Below are 22,403 nucleotides of genomic sequence, written 5' to 3' on the forward strand. Positions count from 1 at the left end.
GGTATTGTTTACACCAATGACACCATTCTTTCAGGCACCCTAGAAGCTTCTTTTACTGCCACAGTGACAGAAAGTGTTCTGTACGGTAGGGTTTGGGTTTCTTATGCATAAGGGGATAGTGGTTCATTGCTAATGTTGCAGTCAATCAACATTTGGGGCCATAGTTGAGGTCTGAGGAGACTCTCATTATGAGTTTTAGGCTGAGCATCTGGGTTACCCACCCTTCATTAGTGAATGCCATGGTGAAGCCCTTTCTCCACCTCTTTTATCAGCACTGTGGAGAACCAGGAAGTGTTGCAGGAGCACTTTTGTTTTTGTAGTACTTGTAACCAGGACTGTTAAAGTCATTTTTCATTTATGGAGTGATGATTCCATCCTCTATATTTAACTCCATGATCACCTTCACTTTAGCTGGAAGTTAGAATTTTTTTCCTTTTTTTGTGTGTTTTAATTTGTTCTAATTAGTTATACATGACAGTAGAATGTGTTTTGACACATTGTACACAAATAGAGCACAACTTCCTTTGGCTGAACATGGTGTCCAGTCACACCAGTAGAGTAATCATACATTTATATAGGGTACTAATGTCACTCTCATTATACTCTCCTTCCCATCCCCACACCTCTTCCCCTCCCCTCACTCTCTTCTGCACAATCCCAAATACCTTCATTCCCCAACCCACCCTCCATTATGGATTAGCATCCACTTATCAGAGAAAACATTTTACCTTTGGTTTTTTGGGTTTGGTTTATTTCACTTAACGTGATATTCTCCAGCTCCATCCATTTACCTGCAAATGTCATAATTTAATTCTTCTGTAAGGCCAAATAATATTTCATTGTGTATATGTACAATATTTTCTTTAAATCCATTAGTCTCTTGAAGGGCATCTAGGTTGGTTACATAGTTTAGCTATTGTGAATTGAGCTGCTATAATCATTGATGTGGTTGCAATACAGTACTATGCCGATTTTAAGTCCTTTGGGTATAAAACAAGGAGTGGGATAACTGGGTCAAATGATGGCTCTATTCCAAGTTTTCTGAGGAATCTTTGGTTACACCAATTTACATTTCCACCACAATGTATAAGTGTACCTTTCCCCCCACATCCTTGTAAACACTTATTGTTGCTTGTATTCTTGTAATTGCAATTCTGAGTGGAGTGAGATGGAACCTTAGAGTTGTTTTGACTTGCATTTCACTAATTGCTAGAGATAATGAACATTTTTTTCATATGTTTGTTGATTGATTGTATTTCTTCTACAAAGTGTATGTTCAGTTCCTTTGACCATATATTGATTGGGTTTTTTTTTTGGATGTTAAGGTTTTTGAGTTCTTTATATATCCTGGAAATTACTGCTATATTTGAAGTACATGTGGTAAAGATTTCCTCCCATTCTACAGATAATTTTCAATGCTCTGAGCCTGAGACTTTGGTTCTTTCTTTGTTTGGAAATTTTATGGGAAATTCCAGCAACCTCAGAGTGTGAGAAAACTGGGAACATTGATATAGTTATTAAAATAGTCATTAAGCTTTTCTGCTGTTTAACTGTCAGCAAATTGTTATAAGTAATTCTCCACATATAGAAAATTTTTGATTTTGTTTCCAAATTCAGGAGGTAAAGATTTCCAAGTCAATCCATAAGAATTGTGTGTGTGTGTGTGTGTGTGTGTGTGTGAAAGAGAGAGAGAGAGAGAGAGAGAGAGAGAGAGAGAGAGAGAGAGAGAGAGAGAGAGATAGATTCTGGACTAACTTGGAGAAGGTTCAGGGTGATTTAGGGTGATAGGGAAGAGTTATCATGATCAGAGGCAATAAAATTATGCCTTGGTCTTTCTGTTCTTGTTAGCTTCCTAGTGCAGGTTTGGTTTTATTTAAAAGGGGACTGAAGATCTTCTTTAATTTATTTATTTACATTTCTACAGAAATCTCAAAGAAGAATGGTCATAGCAAATCATTCTACAGCAACCATGTTTGCCTTACTGGGTTTAACACAGCAGCCAGAGCTCCAGCTGCCCCTCTTCCTCCTGTTCCTGGGAGTCTACATGGTGTCAGTGGTGGGGAACCTGGGCATGAGCCTCCTGATTGCAGCCAGCCCTCTGCTTCATACCCCTATGTACTATTTCCTCAGCAGTTTGTCCTTCATCCATCTCTGCTCTTCCACTGTCATCACTCCCAAAATGCTGGTGAACTTTATATGAAAGAAGAATTTGATCCTTTATTCTGAGTGCATGGCCCAGCTCTTTTTCTTTGTGGTCTTTGTGGTGGCCGAGGGTTACCTCCTAACTGCCATGGCATATGATCACTATGTTGCTATCTGTAGTCCACTGCTTTATAATGTGACCATGTCCCCTTGGCTCTGCTGACTACTTGTGCTGATTGCCTTTATCCTGGGTGTTCTATCTGCTGTGGCCCATACAAGTGCCATGATGAAACTGAGCTTCTGCAAATCCCACAGCATCAATCATTACTTCTGTGATGTTCTTCCCCTCCTCAAACTCTCTTGCTCCAACACACACCTCAGTGAGCTCCTACTCTTTGTCATAGGGGGATTCAACACCTTGGTGCCTACCCTGGCTGTTACCATCTCCTATGCCTTCATCTTCTATAGCATCCTTCACATCCACTCCTCAGAGGGTCGGTCCAAAGCTTTTGGAACTTGCAGCTCTCATCTCATAGATGTGGGGATCTTCTTTGGGTCTATCACCTTCATGTATTTCAAGCCCCCTTCAAGTAACTCTCTAGACCAGGAGAAGGTGTCCTCTGTGTTCCATACCACAGTGATCCCCATGCTGAACCATTTAACATACAGTCTGAGGAACAAGGATGTGAAGAAAGCATTGAGGAAAGTCTTGGTGGGGGAATGAGTTTTCTTTTTTGAGAGTTTATAGATGGGGGAAATGAATAGTTCCAATGCAAATGTCCCTTTCGTTCTTTTTCTTTATTATTCTGTTGTTATTCTAGATTATTTTTCTTTTGCACACCAGGACCTCTTAGCCAGGTGCTCCACAACTGAGCTACATTCCTACCCTCAATATCCAGATTAATAAAAAAATGATTTCCTATCTATATTTGATTCAATTTTCAAATTAAAATAAAAATGTAAAGCAGAAATTAGTGTTCTTGTTTTTCAGCATGAAAACTGAAATTTAGTTCCATACTTTTTATTAACGTAGAAAAGGAATGAGAGTTAAGATGCTGTCAAACATAATTATTATATTCCTAATTTTCCATGTTTGTTTATCTTTGAACACCTGCTATGTGAGAGGTACTGGGTTTTCCACTGATGTGCTAACAAGATAAAGGTAACCTGGTCCTGAATGTAATCCAATAATTCTTGAGGGAACAAGGCAAATATACAGAAAAAAAAAAAGAAAGAAAATACAGGAAAAACAGCCATAGAACAAGAATAGCAATTTTACTCAGCAGAACTTTATATGGTTCTGTTATTCTTTATTTTTTGTATGTAGTAGATTCAAAATCTCTATTACCATTTTCTTCTTGGCCCTTATAAGGTTTCTGTTGTTGCTATTTTATTTTTGTTGTTGCTTCTTTTAACACCAGAGATAAACTCTTAGGGACTTCTGAGTGCATATTTTCATGGCAGCCTCACCTTTGGTGCCTGCAGATTGTTCTACATTTGCACCTGCTGCAATGGCCTTGCCTGTGTGTGGAACCTGCCTCACAGGGAAGGTGTGGCTCATATGCACATTGCCTCAGTTAGAAAGTGGATATCAGGAGATTTCTGAACTTAAGCTATGCTTGACATTTCTTTTTTAAAAATATTTTGTTTTAGTTGTAGTTGGACACAATGATACCTTTATTTTTATTTTTATGTGGTGCTGAGAATCCAACCCAGTGCCCTGCACATGCCAGGTGAACCTACAACCCCAGCCCAGAACCCTAGCCCTGTGCTTGATATTTCTGAGCATATGACTAGAGCACAAATAAAAACAGAAAATCTGGGGATAGCTTGAGCTCTGTAGATAATGTTTTTGTTGCATTCCAGACCACATGTAGCAATTCCATCTTTTTGGGGGGTGGCATGGGTTGGGTAGAGAGGGGTGGTAATAAAATATGCTTTGTATCTAAGCTTTGTATCCATAAGCTGATTTCCCTCCTCCAAGGAATGTTTCATTGAATTTCCACCATCTTAACTTCCATCTCAAATTGATTCTATTCATCCTATATCACACATTAAACCAGTTGTGTTAATTGGAAGTTATTGAAATTATGTCTTTCTCCCTTTGCTTTTTTGTTGCTCTTGTTTTAGCCAATATACTTTTTAGAACAAAATGCTTTAAATTTTATCTTCGGAATCATTCTAATTGAGACATATGAAATCAGTAGGTTTTCATCTATAAAATCCCACTGTTCTAACAAAGGATATCTACCTTTAGGTCCTCCCTTTTATAATATCTCCCAGATTTAACTTCCCATCAAATTGTTTACCCAGGTCCAGGACTTTAATCATGACATTGTCCACTTCTCCTTAATGAGTCTTCTCTGTACTTTATTCCATGTATTTCTTCCTTGAATATTTTAGGGTCCAGATAATGCTTTTATCTTTTCTATTTCTCCTGTTTCTTATGTCCTTTCAGCATTTGAGAGGACATGTATTATCTACTCTTTTTGCAACTCACTTTTTTATATCCCACATATAGAGATCTTGTGGTACTTGTATTTCTGTCCCTGACTTGCTTTACTTATCTATTTGCTCTTTTTTCCAACACCATTACTTTTTTATAATTAACAATCTAGGAAGATTCTGAATTTCAAATCGTTATTTCTATCATGGAGATTTTTAATCGGCTTTCCTCTCTTCTTGGAATGTTTAATTTACTATGTCCTTTATTTATCTGCAATTTTCTGCTGCTCCTAGTGGGATTTAAAACTGCATCATTTATAAATCATTTCATTTACTAAACAGATTTGTAGAAACAGAATGTTTTCAGTCCATATTCTTAGCCTTTAATTTTAATAAACTTTGATTGAGCTGCTTCTTCTTCCCTATAAGATGAAATGTTCTTTTTATGGTAAGGTCTTCCTCTTCATTTTTATTAGTTGTTAATGAAATCTACAATCTACAACCCTTTTGTAGGGGAAAGCTCTAGCTTAGGAGACAGATATTTGCAGTCCTGGAAAGAGCTTATGCCTTTAACATATCCAAGTTTAGCTTAAGCATGAGATCACTTGGTAGACATTAGTTCTCCTCTCCCTCTTCCTCCTCCTCCTCCTCCTCTTTCTTTTCCTTTTTTCCTCTTTTGCTGAGGCTCAAACCCAGGGCCTTGCAAATGCTAGGCAAACACTCTACCACCGAGTTGCCTCACTACCCCAGAGAGTTAACTAAAAAATTAACTCCCTTAAAAATAGTGTGAAAATAACAGATGATTGTTCTAATCCCTATTGTCCCCAAATTACTTTTTATAATTTTTTTTCTACTTGAAAAGAGCTTTCTCTGTATATTTAAATTTAAGCTGCAACAATATTTTAAAGCATCTTGTGTAATTGCTTAGTTCCGCTCAAACTACCCAACCTACATTGTCTGAGTATCATGGACATTTGTTGATGTTAGGGGACAGATTATTAAGGATGGTGGAAACACAAGCTAAAGAGAATAATTCTATAAAATGAACCCACTGTGCTTACCTCCACATGCTTTCTTTACCAAAAAGCAATTTGCCTGCAAACCTTTGTAGCCTAAGTGAACAGGATGTCACATTGCTCAGCAACCTACCCATTATCTGAAAGGAAATGCAGGCAGGAGATAACCTTGATAAAAGGAAACAAGAGAGAGAAGTTTGTGACATTTTCACAGACCATTCTGGAAGATAAGGATAACCCCTCCTGCTGACCACAAAATCTATAAGGATGTATGAATAACAATTCAATTAGAACCAGTCAACACGGGCCAGGATAATCTAGAATGGCCATGGCAGTGAGGATTTGAATGTTTGATGTCACCCTGCTTCAGTTTAAGTCAAAAGATTGACCTGGGTGGAATTCTCTGAAACTTCCCTGGGATCCCCACTAAAACTGGAGCACAGGTGGGCACATTGGACCTCTCCTCTGTGAGAGGACCCACTCTTTCCCTGGAAAGTGTCCCTTTTCCTTTTCCTAATCCCTTCAATAAACTCATGCCTATTACTCTCAGGGCCATGAAACCTTTATGACTTGGTCACAAGAATTTGGGTTTGAAGAGGAGGTCTTCACACTGCCTCAGTTTCTTGGAGGTCTCTAATTTTGTAACATTGAGACATTTATCTGTGTTGAAATCGTCCTAGAACTAGCAGCGTGGTCACTGGAAAAATAAATTTTCCCTCACTAAAAATTACCTGTCTCTAAAAAGAAAGAAAGAAAGAAAGAAAGAAAGAAAGAAAGAAAGAAGAAAAGAAAGAAAGAAATTTACTTGTGAACAGTCCTGCTGTATATGCACCTGTGAAAATGAAAGTCTGACATCCTCAGCTGTTAGCATCTAGTTGCCGCTTCTTGAGATCTCAATAATTGGAAGCTATGTATATAAACTGTAAACTATCAAAGTAATGTCAAATGAGTGTTACTTCATGACACTGAGATAAAAATCCATTCCTATCTCCCTATTAAAAACATAAGACTCAAATGGTTAGCTTTTGCATCTAACTTTATTTTTTTTTAACTTCTTTATACCCCTGGTCCATTATACAAGGTATCATCCATTTGGAGCTGCAATGATTTGTGTTCTGCACAAATTGAGAGAAAAAGTAAATTAGTTGTAAAGTGAAGAAGTAAAATATCTTTCTTACAACTTTATTATTGCTAAGGTGTATTTTGGGTAAAGTGATCTTACAACTTTATTATTGCTAAGGTGTATTTTGGGTAAAGTGATCTTACAACTTTATTATTGCTAAGGTATATTTTGGGAAAAGTGATTGCTTTTTTTAATTATAGCTGTATCCTTATGCATAGTTGTTGGGTTCATCCCAACAAACTTATACTTACAAGGAAATCAAATTCAGTTTGTGATCTTTCCCCTTTTCCCTCTGTCTTTTCTCCCTTCTCCCATTTTCCTTCTTCTACTCTACTGGACTTCCTTTTTCTCATCAAATAACTTATATTTGATAGTTTCTTTATGTTATCCTAGTCACCAAACTCTAGAATTAAACAAAATTACCATGAATCACAGAAAGTGCTGAATCCATGTAGGTCTCTATTAGCAGTTGTAGGACTCATAGGCAAGAGCAAAGATATATTCATTTATTTAAAATAATATTCTTTATTATAAACACAATTACCTTTATTTTATTTCTTTATTTTTATGTGGTGCTGAGGATTGAACCCAGTGCCCGACACATGCTAGGCAAGTGTTCTACAACTGAGCTACAGCCCCAGCCCTGAAAGATATATTCTTTATGAAAATATGCTAACTCATAAAATTTATTATGGATGAATCAAGTAGGATTCATCCATGGGATGCAAGGCTGGTTCAATATACAGAAATCAATTAATGTTATTCACCACATCAATAGACTTAAAAATAAGAACCATATGATCATCTCGATAGATGCAGAAAAAGCATTCGACAAAGTACAGCATCCCTTTATGTTCAAAACTCTAGAAAAATTAGGGATAACTGGATCATACCTCAACATTGTAAAAGCAATCTATGCTAAGCCACAGGCCAGCATCATTCTGAATGGAGAAAAATTGAAGGCATTCCCTCTAAGATCTGGTACAAGACAGGGATGCCCTCTCTCACCACTTCTGTTCAACATAGTCCTCGAAACACTGGCCAGAGCAATTAGACAGTCAAAAGAAATTAAAGGCATAAAAATAGGAAAAGAAGAACTTAAATTATCACTATTTGCAGATGATATGATTCTATACCTAGCAGACCCAAAAGGGTCTACAAAGAAGCTATTAGAGCTAATAAATGAATTCAGCAAAGTGGCAGGATATAAGATAAACACGCATAAATCAAAGGCATTCCTGTATATCAGCGACAAATCCTCTGAAACGGAAATGAGGACAACTACTCCATTCACAATATCCCCCCAAAAAATAAAATACTTGGGAATCAACCTAACAAAAGAGGTGAAAGATTTATACAATGAAAATTACAGAACCCTAAAGAAAGACATAGAAGAAGACCTTAGAAGATGGAAAAACATACCCTGCTCATGGATAGGCAGAACTAACATCATCAAAATGGCGATATTACCAAAAGTTCTCTATAAGTTCAATGCAATGCCAATCAAAATCCCAACAGCATATCTTGTAGAAATAGATAAAAGAATCATGAAATTCATATGGAATAATAAAAGACCCAGAATAGCAAAAACAATACTAAGCAGGAAGTGTGAATCAGGTGGTATAGCGATACCAGACTTCAAACTATACTACAGAGCAATAGTAACTAAAACAGCATGGTACTGGTACCAAAACAGGCGGGTGGACCAATGGTACAGAATAGAGGACACAGTAACCAATCCACAAAACTACAACTATCTTATATTTGATAAAGGGGCTAAAAGCATGCAATGGAGGAAGGATAGCATCTTCAACAAATGGTGCTGGGAAAACTGGAAATCCATCTGCATCAAAATGAATCTGAATCCCTATCTCTCGCCATGCACAAAAGTTAACTCAAAATGGATCAAGGAGCTTGATATTAAATCAGAGACACGACATCTGATAGAAGAAAAAGTTGGCTATGATCTACATACTGTGGGGTCGGGCTCCAAATTCCTCAATAGGACACCCATAGCGCAAGAGTTAACAACTAGAATCAACAAATGGGACTTACTCAAACTAAAAAGTTTTTTCTCAGCAAAAGAAACAATAAGAGAGATAAACAGGGAGCCTACATTCTGGGAACAAATCTTTACTCCACACACTTCAGATAGAGCCCTAATAACCAGAATATATAAAGAACTCAAAAAATTAGACAATAAGATAACAAATAACCCAATCAATAAATGGGCAAAGGACCTGAACAGACACTTCTCAGAGGAGGACATACAATCAATCAATAAGTACATGAAAAAATGCTCACCATCGCTAGCAGTCAGAGAAATGCAAATCAAAACCACCCTAAGATACCATCTCACTCCAGTAAGATTGGCAGCCATTAGGAAGTCAAACAACAATAAGTGCTGGAGAGGATGCGGGGAAAAGGGCACTCTTGTTCATTGCTGGTGGGACTGCAAATTGGTGCAGCCAATTTGGAAAGCAGTATGGAGATTTCTTGGAAAGCTGGGAATGGAACCACCATTTGACCCAGCTATTCCCCTTCTCGGTCTATTCCCCAAAGACCTAATAAGAGCATGCTACAGGGACACTGCTACATCGATGTTCATAGCAGCACAATTCATGATAGCAAGATTGTGGAATCAGCCTAGATGCCCTTCAATAGATGAATGGATTAAAAAAATGTGGCATTTATACACAATGGAGTATTACTCTGCATTAAAAAATGACAAAATCATAGAATTTGGTGGGAAATGGATGGCATTAGAGCAGATTATGCTAAGTGAAGCTAGCCAAGCCCTAAAAAACAAATGCCAAATGACTCCTTTGATATAAGGGGAGGAAACAAGGACAGGGTAGGGACGAAGAGCTTGAGACGAAGATTTACATTAACAGGGTTGAGAGGTGGGAGGTAAAGGAAGTAAGAAGGGAAATCGCATGGTAATGGAAGGCGATCCTCAGGGTTATACAAAATGACATATAAGAGGAAAGGAGGGGTAAGACAAGATAATACAAATGGAAGAAATGATTTACAGTAGAAGGGGTAGAGAGAGAAAAGGGGAGGGGAGGGGAGGGGAGGGGGGATAGTAGAGAATAGGACAGACAGCAGAATACATCAGACACTAGAAAGGCAATATGTCAATCAATGGATGGGTAACTGATGTGATACAGCAATCTGTATACGGGGTAAAATTGGGAGTTCATAACCCACTTGAATCAAACTGTGAAATATGATGTATTAAGAACTATGTAATGTTTTGAATGACCAACAATAAAAAAAAAAAAGAAAAAAAAATTATATAATATCCATGATATTTTGCTGTAATTGTATAGATATCTCTATTCTACTAAACAATAGGACTATTAATGACAATTTATTTTAAAACTCTTACCTTTTGCTATATCTTCATTTTTGGCACAGTTTCTAAGACACAATTAATAAATGGTCATGTAATGACTAAAAAAAAAATAAATAAAAATAAAAAAAAAATAAAATAATATATTATTTTAATATATATTATAGTACATAATATATTTAATATATTATAATATCTTGATAATATATTTTAAATGATATATTATTATTTATATAACATTTTTATTTATTATTTATTATGAAAATATGCTAACTCTTGAAATATAACACAGAAACGAACATTTTTCCTTTTTTTATTAGTTGCTCAAAACACTACAATGATCTTGACATATCATATATCATACATTTGGTTAAATGGGGTATGAATTCTTAGTTTTCCATGTGTACAGATTGCAGGATCACATTGGTTATACAGCCACGTTTATACATACTGCCATACTAGTGTCTTTGTATTCTGCTGCCCTTCCTATCCCCTTCCTATCCCCCCTTCCCTCCCCTCCCTTTCTACCCCATCTACTGTAACACATTTCTCTCTCTCTTTTTTTTTCTTCCCCCTCACACCATCTTATATATAATTTTGTATAACAATGAGGGTCTCCTTCCATCTCCCATGCAATTCCCTTTCTCTCTCCCATTCCCTCCCACCTCTCATCCCTGTTTAATGGTAATCTTCTTCTCATGCTCTTCCTCCCTGCTCTGTTTTGAGTTGCCCCCCTTATATCAAAGAAGACATTCAGCATTTGTTTTTTAGGGATTGGCTAGCTTCACTTAGCATAATCTGCTCTAATGCCACCCATTTCACTGCAAATCCATGATTTTGTTATTTTTTTAGTGCTGAGTAATATTCCATTGTGTATAAATGCCACATTTTTTTTATTCATTCATCTATTGAAGGGCATCTAGGTTGGTTCCACAGTCTAGCTATTGTGAATTGTGCTGCTAGAACATTTTCCCTTTTGAAACTCATCAATCAGATGAGCAGCCCCACCTTCCAAGGGAGAATTGGTGAACTTGCAGTACTAGAGGAATAGGTATCCCACCTCATGGATGGAAACATCAGGAATGAGGAATGCCTCATCCCATACAGTAATTTTAGGACTTAGAAAATCAGGCTCCACTCAGCAGCTTCGGAAGCTGAGGCAGGGGGATTGCAAGTTCAAAGCCAGCCTCAGCAACTTAGTGAGGCCCTAAACAACTTAGCAAGATCTTGTCTCAAAATAAAAAGTAATAACAGAAAGAACTGGGATGTTGCTCAATGGTTAAGTGCCCCTGGGCTCAACCCCCCATACCAGAATATTTTTTAAAAATTTTAAAAAGGAAAAAGAAAAAATAGAAAATCAGACTCCAGTCAATTCAGAGAGGAAGGAATGGTGGCAAGACTATGGTAAGACTATGATGAACTTGTTATAATGATTCAGTCTTTTTGTAGAAGGAGGAGTAAGAACTAATGGAGAAGAGGAAAATAATTTTAGCTGAACAAAATTGAGCTATGTAAATGCTGCTTACATTTATAGAAAGGTAGATAAAAATCATTCAATGGGCATATATATATATATACACATATGTATTCATATACATACACATATTCATATATATATGTATAAACATATTCATACATACATATAAATGCATATGTATAATTAGCAAAATAAAAATTTTAAGCTCTATTAGGAATAGAAATTCAAATAAAACAAGTTATATAAGTTGTCTAGAATTTACCTATGAAATAGCAAACATTTTTAAAAATCTTGAAAGTGAGTACAATAGGACTTATATAGAAATATTCATATTAATTTGTATAAGACATTTTGATAATATATCAAATATATTATAATTTTATAAGAGCTTTTGACGAGTTATTCAATTTCTATGCATGTGTACTTTAGAAACAACAGTTACATGTCAAAGGTAAAGTTATGACATTTATTGCCTTGATATTATAAAAGTAAAATAATGAATGCATAAAATTCTCTCAAAGGTTTATGTTTGAATTTGGTATATATATAAAATAGAATAAGTATGATACAGACACAATAAAATAAAAAGCAATCATTATAACAATTTTGTAAAATAATACTGAAAAGAAAATTATCTACATGGGAAGTGTGAAGTGATAAAGGCATGACAAAAGGTGCTCACATATGTGATGTACTTAGATGAAAAATCCCTAGTGTATTAGCAGGCATTTTTTCCTTTTCCTACTTAAATAAGCACATAGCATGCAAATTTAAATGGATAACACTTTAGGGATGACTTTGACATCCTTCCTCTATTTCATTGTTGAGTGCAGGGAGATAAATACAAGGGGCTTCCTCTTTGATTCCAAGTGTTTTTGAAGACATTCTTCTACTGCATACCAGTGAATCTTCACATGTATACATACAACATGCAGTGGAATGCAGCTCCTCGGATTGTTGATGATGTTTATACTTAGTGACTCCCCAGATAAAGACTTGAACATTGGCATTGCACCAGGGGGCTTCCTCTTTCTTCTTTCTAGTAAATGCCGACCCCTAAAGGTAGCCACTATTTTGACTTGTACAGTTGGTTTTGCCATGTTTGAACTTCATATAAATGAAGCCATAGAATATATATACTCTTCTATGTCTAGTTTATATACTCATACTATGGTGCACGTGTGCAACCTCCGTCATGTGAATACAGCACATTTTATTTATCTATTCTCCAGTTTGATAGACATTTGCGTGTTCATTTTTTAGCTGTTATAATTAAATTTTCAATGAATATTCTTTTTCTGACTTATGGTTGATATATATCCTCATTTTCCTGGGTATTTTTTTACTCCAGGTTATATATCTCCTTGATGTAGAGTGAATTAGTAGTTTTTGCTGAAACAGCTTTATAAAATAATGCCACACTATGTCCTAGGGCTGTTGGGCATGCTATACTGCAACTATCAGTAAGAGAAAGCACCAGTTTCTCCAGAACATTGCCAAGATTTAGTATTGTGATATTTTTAATTTTAGCCGTTTTGGTGAACTTGTATCTCAATATAGGCAATACCCTGATGTCTAAGTATGTACCACATTCATTTACCTATATATTTTTTTGGAAGTGACAATTTAAAATGTTTTTTTTCCCAGAATTTTGAGGTAACATTGTGGTGACATTGCTTGCCTAAATTAAAATCTCTCCAGACATTCTTCCCAAAGCTATACATATAGGTTAACTAAAAGAAAAAGTAAGACCACATGATCACTGTGCCTTCAGCATAGCTAGATAACAGCACAAGCAATATTAAGTAACACTCCTATTAAACAAAAGAAATTGAGTCTAATAGCCTTCAGTATTAAAAGGACCATTTAATGCAAACATGCTGAAAAAAGATACTTTTGGTAAACCAGAATATTGACTATGGGAACCAAACTCAAGTCAACTAAAAAGCACAAAAGACTTAGGGTGTAATCTTAGAAAAATAGCACTTCTAGGTGAGAGGATGAAATCAACTCAGAGGAATCATATGTATACTAGATAGGGGAAATGACAGACAAAAAGTTAAAAATTCTGAAATATAAAAGAAAGTCAAAACAACAACATAAACAGAAAACATACACCCAATCTATTCCTAAATGCTGTGCAAAAAAAGAAAGAAAGAGAAAATATTTCCACTGAAGAAACTGCACATGCCTATGCTGACAAAAGAGAGTAGAGTATGGAGAGTAGATGAGATCTAGTCATCAGCTGATCCTGCAATGTAGGCAAAAGCCAAGCCTGGAAAACAGTCCTTGCCAAAAGGCAGGTGTCGCGACCCCTTGCCCGCAAGGAAGACACAACTCAGGAATCTTCTTTCAGCAGTTTATTCAGGTCCTTGATACTTTTTCTTCTTTCAGCTGTTTATTCAGGCCTTTGTATTGACATGTCTTTTAGCTTCTACTGCTACTCCTACTACTACTTCTACTGCTACTCCTACTGCCACTACTACTACTGCTACTACTACTGCCACTACTACTACTCCCGTGTGCCCCAGCCTTAATAAAGCAGATAAAGCCCCAATGCACAACTGCCACGTGGACCCTTCCCATAGGGTGCCAAGTCACAACGTGCCAACTCATTCTGATAAGGAGTTGTTTGTCACAGACTACAGGGAAAACCAGCGCCATCTTGTAATGGCGGCCACAGTTCACAGAAACGGCTCACCACAGGCAGGGATGTGAACAGCCTTCATACCAGGCTCTCACCCTAATAGTTATCAGATGTTCCAGTACGATGGGTTTTTTGGGTACAACACAGATGTTTCTAACACCGTAACAGCAGGATAGTTAGAAAGAGTTTCCAGCTCTGTAACTTTTTAGTGCATAAAGATACTTCTTAATAACTCACAAGCCTTGAACAATTCACAAAGCCTTATAGTTAAACTTCCTATAAGACCCTATATAATAAACTCGTGGGGCTAGTTCTGGGTCTCTGTGACTCTATCAGAGGGCAGTGTCCCAACTGGCCCCAGCTTTGCTTAAAAATGTCTCTGTGTTTTCTTTGTCTCTGTGTTTTTCTCCATCTCCTGATGCCCCTATTGGAGATGTTTTGTTGATGCTGCGTGGGTCACAGCACTGTAGGTACACTGCAGTTACTGCAAACTCTCAAAAAGCAAATCTTGTCCACAAAATGTACAAGGAAATCCAGCTGGGAAATCTCATCATAGTAACAGTAGTAAAAACAGTCTGCATTGTAGTTGTGGTTGTTCACTGGCAATGACCAATGTGGAGCATTCTGAGGAAGGAATATATTTTCACCTGGCAAGGAATGACACTAACAAATGTGCTCATTTATCAAACCAGTTGGTATGCACCCTTGATATATGTTTGTGTCACTGAATGTAAATAATCTGAAAAAAAGTACAATAATGAAAATTGATTTCCTAATTTAACAACTGAACATAAATCAATAAATTAGAAAAAAATCAAAATATATAATTAATTATTAAATTAATAAATTAGAAATAAAACAGACATAATTTAAAAATCAAAACCCTGAATTAAAAAATCAACCAAATAGGCAAATCTTTAAGTAAATTAAAATAAAAGATAACACATCAATGTACAAGATATGAAATAAATAACACAAATAAGCCAGTGAAACAGGAATGTAAACTAGGAGAAATTAGTTTGAGATCTTTGTGGAGATGAATCTTAAAATTTAGTTAAAAGAGTTTCCTAGGAAAATATGGTTTACTAAGGTTTTACCCACCAGCAATTGTAAGATTTAACAGATTCATTTCCATTAAGGATGCAAGTTAAGAAACAATCCTAAAGAAAAACACAGGCCCAGAGGGTTTCAATTGGCAATTCCACAATAAGTTCAAAGACAAAATTGGCTCAAAGCTTAAAATAGAGTAAAATATCCCAGAGAATAAAAATAATAACAATCTTCCAAATTCCCTTTAATTAGAAAGTATAGCAGGAATCATTATAGACCTATAACATTCAGAATATCAAAGCAAAAACATTAAATACAGTATTAAAAGATTAAACAAAACCACTAAATACAGTATTAGCAAACAGAATCTAGTACTTGAATAAAAAATAGAGGACCTTGACCAAGTGGGATTTATCATAGGAATGTACAATGTTTTGACATTAGGATCTTATAATCCTGTTATAAATCAAAGGATAAAAGAAAAATATATAACATGATTAAAAACACATTGACAAACTCAAATTTTAATTACTTATGTTAAAAACACTGTATAAAAGAGAAAACAGATGTTTACTTTCTAAATATAATGGAATATACCATGATTCAACAAATAGTATATCACAGAGGAAAACATTGAGTTATTCCTACTAAGACACAGAAAAAAAGAAATGTGTCAATGCAATAGACGTGAGAAACCACACAGAATAGTAAAAATTAGGAGAAAAGAAAAGAGTTACCTCTAGTTTCAGATGATATAAGAAGACATCTCAAAATTCTTAGAGATTCAGTGATAAAACACAAATTAAGTCATGTAATAAAAAAATTAACCTTCAGAAATTGTAAAAAAATGTAACTACTATAAACCTCCTTTACGATAAAAACAAAAAGTTAAAGTACATGCTATTATTTTTAATAAAAAATGGAAAAAACTCTATGAGGATGTAGCAGGAAATGATGGTCAGGATACCAAGATCTGGAAGCAACACTTTATTAGTGCTACCATGGCCCAGAGGGATAATTCCCGAAGTCTGAGCCCTGAGTCCAGCAGGGCTTTTACTTTTATACAAAAGCAAGTTTTGGGTACATCAAGGCAAGGGAGTTCATGCAATTCTATTGGAGTGTGCATTCAACATTCCGTATATGGGTACAAGCTTGTCAACAGCCTAGTGACTTTTAGCTCATACAGGGATTGTTCTGTCCCAGCTGTTTTGTTTCCTGCTTCTGCTGCTGCTATGCAGTTGTTACAGGTACCTGTTAACTGCGCAAGCCCCTATGCTTAAATGTCAGTAAGTAGAGCTGCTGTGTGCCAATGTGTGAAATCACAGCCTGTCAGCTCTTAAACTGCTGAAGTTTCCATTCTATTCTACCACAAGGAAACATTTAAGTCATTCTGAAAGATACAAAAGTAGATTTAAACAAATTAAAAGATACTTATTGGTTTGTATTTTGTCCCATTTCATGATTTGCATTTGTTTTCCTTGCTAATAATACTGAACATGTTTTCATGTGCATTATTGTTCATTTATCTTATTTGTGAAGAATCTGGTTAAATTTTTTTTCAGTTTATTATTCAATTTTTGAGTTATTATTATTGAATTGTATGTAAATTTTATAGTAGATGAATTCTGTTTATGGAAACAAGACCTCTATCAGATATGTGTACTGCAAAGATTACATCCCCAATGTGTGACTTGTTTTTTCATATTCTCAGTGTTTTTCAAAGAAAAAATCTATTTGATTTTGATGTTCAATTTATTACTTTTATTATATGTATATTCCTTTAAAAATCCTTTATATATTCTGAAGTTGCAGAAAACTTCCTTCTGTTAGGTTTTCCTATATTTTTTATGGTTTTAGGTTTTACAATTAGGCCTGTGATCCATTTTGACTAAAATTTTGTGGTTAGTTTATTAACTTTTATCAGCACTCAGACAGTTGTTTTTTTTTATGCTGTCTAGACTTATTGTATTAATTATTGGGTGTGTAGGGTGTAGTGAGCTTATAGAGCTACAATAGAGGTGTGGCAAAGCTGGGTGATTTAGTACTAAGGTTCAAAAAGAGGAACACCATGCAAAAATAATTAGAAGACAATTGAAAAAAAAAACTACAGGGAAAATTAGAACTGCCACATATTAAAACACTAAAAAAACTTGTAAATTAAAAAAAAGGTGCTACTACTGCATCAAAAGGCAGGAAGTACAATGGAATATAACATCCAAAATATGATTGAACACATATAGAAATTAAGGGTTGTTTTAGTCAGCATTTTCACTGCTGTGACTTAAAGACCCAACCAGAACAATTTTCGGGCAGAAAAATTTTATTTGAGAGCTCAGAGTTTAAGAAGTCTTAGTCTATAGAAGAACAGCTTCATTCCTCAGGACTGGGGTGAGGCAGAACATCATGGTAGAAGGGTGTGGCAGAGGGAAGCAGCTCACATGGTGATCAGGAAGCAGAGAGAGGGTCTCCACTTGCCAGACACAAATATATACCCCTAACCACACTCCAATGCCCGCCTCCTCCAGCCACACCCTATCACTTCAGTTACCACTCAGCTAATCTGTATCAGGGACTTAATTAACTGATTGGATTAAGATTCTTACAACCCAATCATTTCTCCTCTGAACCTTCTTTCACTGTCTCACATGTGAGATTTTTGGGGTTACCTCACATCCAAAACATAACAAGTATAATATAAAGTAGCATCTAATATAGCTGGAAAGAGAAGGAATCTTTCATTTAGCAATGGTAACAATCTAAAATACCTATTCAGGAAAAGAATACATGAGATCTATATCTGCACTTAGCAAAAGAATGAACTCCAACACTAAATTTTAAAATTGAAGTATTTAAAGTTAAAAAACAAATGCAAGGGGGTATTCCTCTATAACCTGGATGTGTGGAGAGGTTTTCTTAATCTTGCACAAAATCCTAACACATTTAAATTTTTTTTTATTTTACTACTGAATTTTTAAATATCACCAACAAGAAAAATAAAATCATTACAAACTACTCTGTCTCTTTGTGGTATTTCAAGATAACTTCCCATCTCTACATGCTGATAGAATCTTCAAATGCTCTGACACACATTCTGTCCTTATTTTATACCTTATTTTATAGTTAGTTCAGTGGGAGATTAAAGTGCCAGTTGCTTAATCTTACCTGGAACCATCTAACCTACAACTGAACTACATATTTTATTTATATGAACATTTTATAGTAAGATATTAGAAACAATATCAATATTCATAGAAGGATTTTATTATAATTTCCAACTTTATTGAATTACAATAGCATTTAAATGACTATATTATCCATCCACAAAAAGAAGTTTCACCTTTAAATAATTTACATTACTTATACAGTCATTAAAATAAAATAAAATCCACATAGATAGGAGAAAATCTCTGAAAAGTAATGTAAGTAGAACAAATTAACTATTAAAATTAACTATTTAAATTCACAAATCAAAAACAGCAAAAGAGGAATAGCTTTGAATCATAATAAAAAAACCAAAATTTCGAGCTCAAACTATCAGGCCAAAGAAAAATAATAACCTTGTCAATGAATATTATACTCTCCCAGATGGTTTTGTTGTTTTTTTTACAATTGTAGATTTTCAATGATCTTAAATCACTGACATAGCTCTATCTTAAAAACTTGAAAAAAAAATAAGAGCAAATGAAATCCAAAGAAGCAGAAGAAAGGAAATAATAAAGAACAGAGCATAAATAACTGAAATATAAATTAATAAATCAACAAGAGAAAATTCATTTAACCCCAACTAAATAAAATTCAATCAAAATCAATCAGAAAAGAAAAACTTACTTTAGTTTCTGAGATCAATAGAATCAATAAGTCTGTAGCAAGTTTGATTAGGAAAAAAGGGAACATAATTACCAATATCAGAAATTAATTGATAAAAATTAAGAAACTTGAATGGACATAAATGCCTCAAATTCCAGAACTTAAATATAAGTGGTAAATACACAAAAAACCACAAACTACCTAAGTTTACTCTAGAGAAAATTCATAACCTAGATTTTTCCTTTTATTTTATTTTATTTTTTAAAAATTGAATCAGAAAATTTTCACACAAGGGAAAATCCAGATGCAGATTTCTCTGATAAATGATATTAACCATTTAAGGAAGCAGACATTTCAACTGTACATGAATACTTCAAGAACTTTCAGGGAGAGCAAATAACTCATTTAACTCATTTTATAATTTAACTCATTTTATAATGCTAAAACCCCCCTGTTACCAAAAACCTGACAAAGATATCACATAATGGAAAACTGTATACAAATATCCCTCTTGAATAGATGCAAAATTCTAAACAAAACAAATCTCTTAGGAAGATAACATATCATGTCAAAGTAGGGATGGTCCAAGATTTTAACAATGTTATAACTTTTGATAATCAATGTAATCAATGATATTTTTAAAAATAAAACATATTTCAATAATTTAGAAGAAACATTGACAAAATACAACCTTATTTTCTCATTTAAAAAAAATCCAAAATTCTCAACAAACCAGGAATAAAAGAGAAATTTCTAAATATTATAAAAAAATCTATGATAAACTTACATCAGACTTGTGAATGACTGAATGATTTCCTTCTAAGATCAATAATGTCAAAACGGTATGCCCTTATCACTTCTATTCAATATTTTATTGTAAGTTTCAGATGCTACAATAAGGAAAAAGAAAAATGACACTGAAAGGAAGTAAAGCTGTCTGTAGAAAATTTAGCAAAGCCTCAGAACATCTACTATGGTATATATATTTAGTAAGAGTTTCAGGTGAAGTATTTTTACTTTAATGTGTTTCTATATAATAACAATGAGCAAAATAAAATTGAAATAAAAATAAGTTAATAGAGAATCAAGCAAGTGAGTAATAATATATACCTTAAAAAAATTTTTTTTAAAGAATCTCTACACTAAAAAATGGAAACTAAAATGTATTGCTAAGGGGAGACCTAAATAAATATTACAGCATTTCTAACCAGGTCTCTGGGTTTGAAATCTCATTATTCCAATGATGACAACTCTTTTCAAGTTTATCTTTACATTCAAAGCAATAAGGAATTATTCATCAGACTGTGTGTATGTGTATGTGTGTGTGTGTAAAAGTTGACATCCTGATCCTAAAATATTAATGGGAAAACAAAAGACCTAATATAATCACAACAAGGAAAAGATGAAAAATAAAGAGAAACAAAATCCAATATCAAGACTTATTATAGGCTCTATGATCCTCCCGTTTTGACAGACAGCCACATCCTCTATTCTCTTGCAGTGCTAGCCATGACCCTGAGACATGATGGTGAATTTCAGAGTGAGCAGATTTGGCCGTACTGGATGCCTGGTCACCAGGGCTGCTTTCAATGCTGATAGAGTCTTCAAATGCCCTGACACATATTCTGTCCTTATTTTATAAAGTGGATCTTGTTGCTATCAATGACCCCTTCATTGGCCTCAAATACATGGTCTACATGCTCCAGTATGATTTTACCCAGGGTAAATTCAATGGCACAGTCAATGCTGAGAATAGGAAGCTTGTCATCAATGGAAAATCCACCTCCATCTTCCAGAAGTAAGATCCCACCAATATCATATATTGATATTTGATGCTGGTGCTGAATATGTATGGAGTTCACTGGTGTCTTCATTAAACATGAAGAAAGCTGGAGCTCATCTGAGGAGTGGTGCCACAAAGGTCATCATCTCTGTCCCTTTTGCGATGCCCCCATGTTTGTGATGGGTGTGAGCCATGAGAAGTATGACAACTCCCCCAAGATTGTCAGCAATGCCTCCTATGCCACCAAATGCTTAGCTCCCCCGGGCCAAGGCCATCCATGATAACTTTGGCATTGTGGAAGGACTCATGACCACAATCAGTGCCGTCACTGCTACTCAGAATACTGTGGATGGTCCCTTTGGGAAACTGTGGCATGATGGATATGGGACTGCCTAGAAGAATATCATCCCTGCATCCACTGACTCTGCCAAGGCTGTGGGCAAGGTCATCCCTGAACCGAATGGGAAGCTCTCTGGCATGGCTTTCTATATGCCCAATCCCAACGTGTCATTTGTGAATCTGACCAAATATGATGACATCGAGAAGGTGGTGAATCAGTCATAGAGGGCATCTGGGGCTACATGGAGGACCAGGTCATCTCCTAAAACTTTAACAGTGATACTCACTCTCCCACCTTCGATGCTGGGACCAGCATTGCCCTCAACCACCACTTTGTCAAGCTCATTTCCTGGTATGAAAATGAATTTGGCTACAGCAACAGGGTGGTGGATCTTATGGTCCACATGGCCTCCAAGGAGCAAGAGCCTCTAGATCACCTGTCCCAGAAAGAACACAGAAGAAGAGAGAAGCCCTCAGCTGCCGAAGAGTCCCTGCCCCTAACTCAGTCCCTCAACACACTGAAAATCTCCCCTCTTCCCAATTTCCATCCCAGACCCCCTGAAGATGGGGAGGGGCTTAGGGAGCCCTACTGTCACATACCATCCATAAAGTTCACTGCACCCCTCCTCCAAAAAAGACATTATAAAAATGCTATAATATACAGAAATAGATCCGAGTATTTATGAAAATATTTTTTGGGTAACAATGAAAAGACAATTCAGTGAAAAAAGGCTTTACATCAAAGAGTATGAAAACAAATAAGATTATACACAAATTGAACTTGAATATGCACTTCATAGCATATACACAATAGGTCCTATACCCAAATGTATAACCTGAACTTGTGAAAACTCTAGAAGATATTTAAGTCAATTTTTGTTACCTGGTTTTAGGCAAAGCTGTGTAGGATATAAATAATCTATACAAAAATATATTGATAGACTGAACTGGATTAAAATCATGAAATTTACTTCTCAACAGAAGGTAAAAAGAATTTAAATAATGCATAGACAGGGAGAAAATATTTCAAACCAGTTATCTCATGAGTGACTTTATATAGAGAGAATATATAAAGATATAGAGAGCTTTCAAAATAATAGTAAGAAAAAAAGAGAAGCAAAATATTTGAACAGACATTTTCACTGAAAAAGATCCATATAACATTAAGAAAAGAAGCTTAGCATCATTAATCATAAGGAAGATGCAAGTTAAATCACAA

The 22,403-nt window shown here is 35.3% G+C and overlaps 2 pseudogenes; both read left to right on the forward strand.

Annotated features, from left to right (window-relative positions):
- Positions 1-1,939: 1,939 nt before the first annotated feature.
- LOC113192544 (olfactory receptor 8D1-like) lies at positions 1,940-2,866 on the forward strand (annotated as a pseudogene).
- Positions 2,867-20,587: 17,721 nt separating this feature from the next.
- LOC113192569 (glyceraldehyde-3-phosphate dehydrogenase pseudogene) lies at positions 20,588-21,870 on the forward strand (annotated as a pseudogene).
- The last annotated feature ends 533 nt before the right edge of the window (positions 21,871-22,403 follow it).

The sequence above is a fragment of the Urocitellus parryii genome, chromosome 4 (assembly GCF_045843805.1).
Source record: "Urocitellus parryii isolate mUroPar1 chromosome 4, mUroPar1.hap1, whole genome shotgun sequence".
NCBI classification, from domain to species: domain Eukaryota; kingdom Metazoa; phylum Chordata; class Mammalia; order Rodentia; family Sciuridae; genus Urocitellus; species Urocitellus parryii.